The 8908-nt window shown below is 41.1% G+C and overlaps 1 protein-coding gene and 1 long non-coding RNA gene across 5 annotated transcripts in view; both read left to right on the top strand.

Moving 5' to 3' along the window:
* Positions 1 to 8908, top strand: part of plxdc2b (plexin domain containing 2b) — a 169961-nt gene that overhangs the window by 38731 nt on the left and 122322 nt on the right. The gene's annotated exons all lie outside the window — the stretch shown is intronic.
* LOC121841339 lies at positions 1796 to 3614 on the top strand. Its single transcript, XR_006080312.1, has 4 exons — positions 1796 to 1987; positions 2403 to 2559; positions 2707 to 2766; positions 2965 to 3614. It is a non-coding gene; the product is annotated as an uncharacterized LOC121841339 (long non-coding RNA).

Below are 8908 nucleotides of genomic sequence, written 5' to 3'. Positions count from 1 at the left end.
TAACAGCTGGTGCACGATATCTAAGGAAGTCTTGAGCTATTGCTCACCTGAGGTAGATTATCTCATGATAAACTGTAGACCACACTACCTACCTAGAGAGTTTTCATCTGAATTTTTCATAGCTGTTTATACATACCACCACAGTCAGAGGCTGGCACTTAGACAGCATTGAATGAGGTGTAGAAGACAGCTCACCCAGAGGTGGTGCACTGGCAGCCGGGGGACTTTAAAGCAGGGAAACTTAAATCCGTTTGACCAAATTTCTTTCAGCATGTTAAAAGTACAACCAGAGGGTGAAAAAAACGTGACCACCTGTACTCCAGACACAAAGACGAATACAAAGCTCGCCCTCCATCTGACCATAATTAAAGTAGAAAGCACCAGTGACAAGATCAATAAAAGTAGCTAAGCTACCAGGTCTGTTTTGCTAGCAAAGACTGGAAAATTTTCGAGGATTCCTCTGATGGCATTGAGGAGTACATGACATCAGTCATTGGCTTCATCAATAAGTGAATCGATGACGTCGTCCCACAGTGACCGTATGTACATACCCCAACCAGAAGCCATGGATTACAGGCAACATCGGCACTGAGCTAAAGGATAGAGCTGCCGCTTTCAAGCAGCGAGACTCTAACCCGCAAGCTTATAAGATATCCCTCTATGCCCTCCGACAAACCATCAAACAGGCAAAGCGTTAATTAATACAGGACTAAGATCGAATCGTACTACACCGGATCTAACACTCACCAGATGTGGCAGGTCTTGCAAACCATTACAGACTACAAAGGGAAGCACAGCCGAGAGCTGCCCAGTGACACGAGCCAACCAGATGAGCTAAACTACTTCTATGCTCGCTTTGAGGCAAATAACACTGAAACATGCATGAGAGCACCAGCTGTTCTGGAAGACTGTGTGATCACGCTCTCTGCAGCCTATGTGAGTAAGACCTTTAAACAGGTCAACATTCACAAGGCCGCAGGGCCAGATGGATTACACGAGGACGTGTACTTGAGCATGGCTAACCAACTGGCAGAAGTGTCTTCACTGACATTTTCAACCTCTCCCTATCAGTCTGTAATACCAACATGTTTAAATAGACCACCATAGTGCCTGTGCCCAAGAATACTAAGGTAACCTGCCTAAATGAATACTGACCTGCAGTCCTCACATCTGTAGCCGTGAAGTTCTTCGAAAGGCTGGTCATGCTCACATCAACACCATTATCCCAGAAACCTAGACCCACTCCAATTTGCATATCGCCCCAACAGATCCACAGATGATGAGTCTCTGTGCACTCCACTGCCTTTTTCCCACCTGGACAAAAGGAACACCTACGTGAGAATGCTATTCATTGACTACAGCTTAGTGTTCAACACCACAGTGCCCTCAAATCTCATTACTAAGCTAAGGACCCGGGACAAAACCTCCTTCTGCAACTGGATCCCGGACTTCCTGACGTATCGCCCCCTGGTGGTAAGGGTAATGTAACAACACATCTGCCACGCTGATCCTCAACACAGGGGACCCTCGGGGTGTATGCTCAGTCCCCTCAGTACTCACAGTTCACCCATGACTGCATGGCCAAGCACGACTCCAACACCATCATTAAGTTTGCCGACGACACAACAGTGGTAGGTCTGATCACCGACAATGTCGGATCACTATTCAAATGCCTACCCAGACTATTTGCATTGTATGCAAAGAACAGGGATTCCCCACTTTTATCTTCTCTTCTCTCTTTTGTCTGAATAGCACTCTGCACAGGCAGCAGTGGAGGACAGTGATAGGATCTTTACTGAGCTGATCCACTCCCATTGAGAGAAGGCGCTCTGAGTTGAAGGAGTTGATCAGAGACCAGGAGAAGGCTCAAGTGAGTCAAGCTGATGGACTCCTGGAGCAACTGGAGCAGGAGATAGCTGAGCTGAGGAGGAGAAACGCTGAGCTGGAGCAGCTCTCACACACAGAGGATCACATCCATTTCCTCCAGGTAACTAAACTGCCTTGATACAGGTGATACAGAAATGAACTTCTTGTGAAACTGTACATTTTGTGAGTTATACTCTATTCGTTATATCAGTATTCATGTTTTCTGACATCCGTTAAAAAAACATATGATCACAAAATACATTGTGTCAGTCATCTGCTCTCTTTCTCTCTCTTCTTTCGCTCTCTCTCACTGTCTCTCTCTCACATTCTCTCTGTCTCTACAGAGTTATCAGTCTCTCAGGAGATACAGAAATGTACTTGTGAAACTGTCCATTGGATCAATTATACTTCATTCTCTATATCAGTATTCATGTTACCTGACATATATAAAAAATATTTAATCACAAAAACATTGTCAATTATCTACTCTCGCTCTGTCTCTCTCTCCCACACTCTTCATCTCTGTCTCTCTACAGAGTTATCAGTCCATCTCCAGTCCCAGTGTCTCTTCAGACTTACCCAGCATCGTTATCCATCCTCAGTACTTTGTAGATGTCAATAAGACTGTTTCTGATGTCAGAGAGAGACTAGAAGGCATCCTTAAAGGAGAATGGACCAAGATCTCCACCACAGGTGAGCTGACAATAATACTAACACAATACATAGTGTAAGAACACATAGTTTAGACCAATCAGAGGTCCCATAGTCATCACTTTATACATGTGCAATATGGTATGCTGCTAATATTCTCTCTCTCTCTGTGAATGTCTGTTTCTGTAGTAAATTCAGTGGATATCTTACTGCCTCCAGAGCCCAAGACTAGAGAACAATTCTTACAATGTGAGTTTCTTCATCAAGTAACTAACAGTCTTTTATTTTCTGACACTATTCACAAACCTTGTGATATTTCAATAGTAGATACAGCTCTCGTTGATCTCTGCTCTGCTGTAATCAAAGACAGGGTAGATACAGTACAGTATGGGCCTTAACTTAGTGTTCTAACTCCCCTCATTGGTCTCTGCTCTGCTCTTCTCCCAGATTCCTGTCAGCTCACACTGGACCCAAACACAGCACAGAAATCCCTCTCTCTGTCTGAGGGAAACAGAAAGGTGACAGTTGTTAAGGCTGTTAACGATCCGAATCCTGACCATCCAGACAGATTCACTGGTTGGTGGCAGGTCCTTTGTAGAAAGGTCTGTCTGGACGCTGTTACTGGGAGGTGGAGTTTCATCATGGGACTGTTTTTATAGCAGTCTCATTTAAAGACATGAGTAGAATAGGAATGAGCAATGATTCTAGATTTGGATACAATGACAAGTCTTGGGGTTTAGAGTGCTCTAGTAATGGTTATCGTTTCAGATACAATAATGTTGAGACTAAAGTATCAGGCCCTCAGTCCTCCAGAGTAGGAGTGTACCTGGATCACAAGGCAGGTACTATGTCCTTCTACAGCATCTCTGACACAATGACCCTCCTCCACAGATTGAAACCACGTTCACTAAACCCCTCTATCCCGGGTTATGTGTTTGGTACAAAAATGATTCTGCTGAGCTGTGTAAACTGTAGAGTTCCCCATATTAGAGGGATGGTTAATGCTCTTTTAGTCTGGTATGTACAACAATCTTATACATTCATATTGATGTATTATCACTTTGATGTACCTTCTGAATAACAACCGCTGTATTGTATCTCGTTCAATGAGTTGTGTTATTATTTACCTATTGATCCTTGAATTTGAATCTGTTGAATGTCCTCAAATATATCTAGGCCTATATATTGTATATCAATCTGGTGCAAAACAATCACTACTCAATCAGTTACCCAGCAGATGGTGATATGGCAAAAATCAAATCAAATGATTCCACGTTTTTGATTGACAGTACCTCTGCCTCTCAGTAAACCACCAAAATAAACTAGACTTCTGTGTTTTTGTCCTTAAGTTTTATGTTCTAAACTACTTGAGTGACAATGCAATTAAATAACCTTATATTTAGCAGCAGTGTGTATGCGTGTGTGTGCCTGCGAGTGGGGTGCATGTGTGGTGAGGTACGTGTGTGTGTGTGTGTGTGTGTGTGTATGTGTCAGGGGGCCGTGTCTACCCTGACACTAGGTGAATGTTTACTCCATTTTATTTCATTCATGATCATTAAGTAAAATATAAGCGAGCTAGAAGACTTCACTTTGGATTCATTCTTTGAAATCCTTTATTTTAAAGTTAACCGAGAAAGTTTTTTTTTTTTTTTTTTTTTTCTCAAAATATCATCTAATCTGTCCCTTCTTACAATTGCAGTATTTTGAAAAGGTATAGAAACATGCTACATTCATAGACCGCTCTATCTGCCTCTCATTTTGAATAACGACTCCAGAAAACAGACATTGAAATAGTGATGGTTTTCATTATTTCTCATCCTGCATTAGTACCCTTTAGTTTATCTAATGAACTGTAATGTTGACATCAGAATAATAACACATTTGGTCTAGGAACACAATGTACCTTTTAATGGTTCATTGTATATCGGCTACCCATAATATTCATACCCATAATAGTATACAATGAATTCTGGACACAGAGGTATATCAATCATTCACTTTACATTATGTTTCAATATCCAGTATACATTTATATCTGGATAATATGTAGTAAATAGGACTTCAGGCTTCGACCAGAAAGCCCTCATGTTTAGTCCAGGATCACAATGCATGTTACTGTAGCAACCCCTGAGAATAATTGTTACCTCTCTAAACATATGGCTCTGGAGGAAAGTGTGTTGAAATAGCAGTGGGCTGGATTCCAACCCAGGCTGCAGAAGTATATGTCACAAAGCAGCGTAGACCTGTGAACCAGCCGAGACAACAGGATATTCATTATTGCATCGGACGACATTCCTCTATATCCCTCCCGCTAACTAACCCCACCTTCTGGCAGAACCAGGAAGTCCCTCCCCCTCCCACAAACTCTCTTCTGAGAAAACGAAACTTATTAGTCGTGGTGTTTGTCTATGTGAAAGTGAGCAACAACCGTCCAAATGGCTCAACAGGGAATTCTGCTGGACCAGGACCAGTTCTCTTGTTCTGTCTGTCTGGATCTACTGAAGGAGCCAGTCACTATTCCCTGTGGACACAGTTACTGTAGGAGCTGTATTGAGGGCTCCTTATATTTTACTTAATGATCATGAATGAAATAAAATGGAGTAAACTCATATCATTTTTTTTTTGTGTGTGTGTGTGTCAGAGGGCCGTGTCTACCTGACACTAGGTGAATAGTGTCAGGGGTGAGCCACAGCCCGGCCCACGCACACACACACACACACACACACACACACACACACACACACACACACACACACACACACACACACACACACACACACACACACATATCTCACCACACATACACCCAACTCACAGGCACACACACGCATACACTGCTTGCTAAATATAAGGTTATTTAATTGCATTGTCACTCAAGTAGTTTAGAACATAAAAAACAAAAACAAAAAAACAAAAACACAGAAGTCTAGTTTATTTTGGTGGTTACTGAGGGCAGAGGTACTGTCAATCAAAAAACGTGGAGTCATTTGATTTGATTTTGCCAGCGAAGACTTCACTTTGGATTCATTCTTTGAAATATTTTACATTAAAGTTAACCGAGAAAGACAGTCTACTGCACTTTATACAAACAACCAAACAACATGGTCTGAGTTTTTAATAAGACGTGGCATTTGTCCTGTTCTGTTTCCATAGCTGTACATTTTAAGAGAGACTGTGATTGGTCAGGCTATGGCCAATGCACATTGATTCATCATATCAAAAGCATATTTGCATGTGGACATTGAACTAAACTTTTAAATAGCTCAAAATAGCATCTAATCTGTCCCTTCTTACAATCGCAGTATTTTTAAAGGTATAGAAACATGTTATATTCATAGGGCGGCAGGGTAGCCTAGTGGTTAGAGCGTTGAACTCGTAACCAGAAGGTTGCAAGTTCAAACCCCTGAGCTGACAAGATAAAATCCTGTCATTCTGCCCCTGAACAGGCAGTTAACCCCTGTTCCCAGGCTGTCATTGAAAATAAGAATTTGTTCTTAACTGACTTGCCTAGTTAAATAAATAAAATAGACTGCTCTATTTGCCTCTCATTTTGAATAACGACTCCAGAAACGGACATTGAAATAGTGATGGTTTTCATTATTTCTCATCCTGCATTAGTACCCTTTAGTTTATCTAGTGAACTGTAATGTTGACATCAGAAAAATAACACATTTGGTCTAGGAACACAATGTACCTTTTAATGGTTCATTGTATATCGGCTACCCATAATATTCATACCCATAATAGTATACAATGAATTCTGGACACAGAGGTATATCAATCATTCACTTTACATTATGTTTCAATATCAAGTATACATTTATATCTGGATAATATATAGCAAACAGGACTTCAGGCTTCGACCAGAAAGCCCTCATGTTTAGTCCAGGATCACAATGCATGTTACTGTAGCAACCCCCTGAGAATAATTGTTACCTCTCTAAACATATGGCTCTGGAGGAAAGTGTGTTGAAATAGCAGTGGGCTGGATTCCAACCCAGGCTGCAGAAGTATATGTCACAAAGCAGCGTAGACCTGTAAACCAGCCGAGACAACAGGATATTAATTATTGCATCGAACGACATTCTTCTATCTCCTCCCGCTAACTAACCCCACCTTCTGGCAGAACCAGGAAGTCCCTCCCCTCCCACAAACTTTCTTCTGGGAAACAAAACTTATCTAGTCTCGGTGCCGTTTGTCCGTGTGAAAGTGAGCAACAACCGTCCAAATGGCTCAGCAGGCAGTTCTGCTGGACCAGGACCAGTTCTGTTGTTCTGTCTGTCTGGATCTACTGAAGGAGCCCGTCAGCTATTCCCTGTGACACAGTTACTGTAGGAGCTGTATTGAGGCTGCTGGGATCAGGATGATCTGAAGGGGATCTACAGCTGTCCTCAGTGCAGACAGACCTTCACTCCAAGGCCTGCTCTGATGAAAAACACCATATTGACTGAAGTGGTGGAGAAACTGAAAGAAGACAGGACTTCAGGCTGATCCCCCTGATCTGTGCTATGCTGGACCTGGAGATGTGGCATGTGATTTCTGCACTGGGACCAGAAAGCAGAAAGCCCTCATGTCCTGTCTGGTGTGTCTGGTGTCTTCCTGCAAGACTCACCTCCAGCCTCACTATAGTGTCCCTGGACTAAAGAAGCACAAGCTGGTCAAAGCCTCCACACAGCTACAGGAGAACATCTGCTCCCGTCATGACGAACTGCTGAAGATTTACTGTCGTACCGATCAGAATTGTATCTGTTATCTGTGTATGGTGGATGATCATAAAGGCCATGATACAGTGTCAGCTGCAGCGGAGAGGACCGAGAAACAGGTTAGACCAGAATAACTTGTTGGTGACTCTGATGAACAAATAATGAAATATACAGTAGGAAAGCTGTTTGAATATATGGATATATATATATATATATATATATATATATATATATATATATATATATATATATATATATATATATATATATATATATATATAAACATGTATAATTAGTTTCATGAAAAATTATCTCTAAATGTATCGTAATTTTCTGTTATACACCATAGTCAAATTCAAATTAAGCTATATGATATGAGTACTGTAAACAAACATAATATTTCAACTAAAATCATAGATATATCATTTTGCAAAGGCTTCTATTACAATATAATTCTTACTAAATCATAATACTACTATTGCACTACTGGACAAATAAACCTTGATAGCTCAATGAACAGTGTTCTCCATAGAGGTCAGCTGGGGATGAGTCAGCAGAATCTCAACAGAGAGAATCAGGAGAGAGAGAAGGAGCTGAAGGAGCTCCAACAGGCTGTGGAGTCTCTCAAGGTAAGTATTGTCAGGGACCAGTTTAAAAAATAAAATCTAGTTATAATCTGGATTCTGTAATGCTATTATTTATTTTTTGATTCCATGATCAGATCTCTACCTGTTTTTTGGGCCAGTTTCCTGGACTGGTTATGGTACTACTTCTACACTGTCATAGGGACACAGAGATGAGTTACCTACATGGATAAAGGTACCTAGATTAAAAAGAGACATTTACCAACTGACCACATACCTATTATGTGGTCAATTTAGTTTTTAGTTAGTTACATTGAAATATATTCATTGTAGTGCCTTTCACCTCTTTTAAATCCATCCTGAATCCACCATTTCCTGTGGGATTAAGATAATCAACATTTTCGGCATCAAAACTATCCTAATCACTACCTTTGAGATTAGAAAAATGCAAAAACAGCTTTTAATTCTGGTAAAGGTCATATTGGATTACCATATTCAGATATATAAGAGGGCGCCGGAGGAGAAGGCAGATGTTTTACGTGCCCCCAACCGATTATGTTTTTTTTGTTTTTTTTTGCGTTGTTTGTAACCTATTTTTTGTACTTATTTTGTACATAATGTTGACGCTACCGTCTCTTATGATCTGAAAGAACTTCTGGACATCAGGACTGAGATTACTGCAATTATTGCGTCTTTGTTTCCTTCAACGAGTCTGACGAGGCCGACGTGAACGATATACTGCTTTCGATACATTGCTTTCTTGGGAACATGCCTTGATCTCCCAGGATTTGCGTGAAGAGGAGGTGGAGAAAAAAGGGCCGGAGAACGGGCTGTATTCTGAGAATTCTTAGGCGATCGAATAAACCCTCACTTCCTTCCATTCTGCTAGCAAGCCTTCAATCGTTGGACAATAAAATAGATGACCTATGGAGAAGATTAAACTACCAACGGGACATTCAAAAGTGTAATATCTTATGCTTCACGGAGACGTGGCTGAACGACGACACTATCAACATACATCTGGCTGGTTATACGCTGCATTGGCGGTATAGAACAGCGGCATCTGGTAAGACAAAGGGTGGTGGACAATGTATTTTTTGTAAA

This window comes from Oncorhynchus tshawytscha, linkage group LG29 (genome assembly GCF_018296145.1).
Source record: "Oncorhynchus tshawytscha isolate Ot180627B linkage group LG29, Otsh_v2.0, whole genome shotgun sequence".
Taxonomy (NCBI): domain Eukaryota; kingdom Metazoa; phylum Chordata; class Actinopteri; order Salmoniformes; family Salmonidae; genus Oncorhynchus; species Oncorhynchus tshawytscha.
Note: the sequence above shows the minus strand (reverse complement) of the source record. Positions and strands in the feature narration are given on the sequence as shown.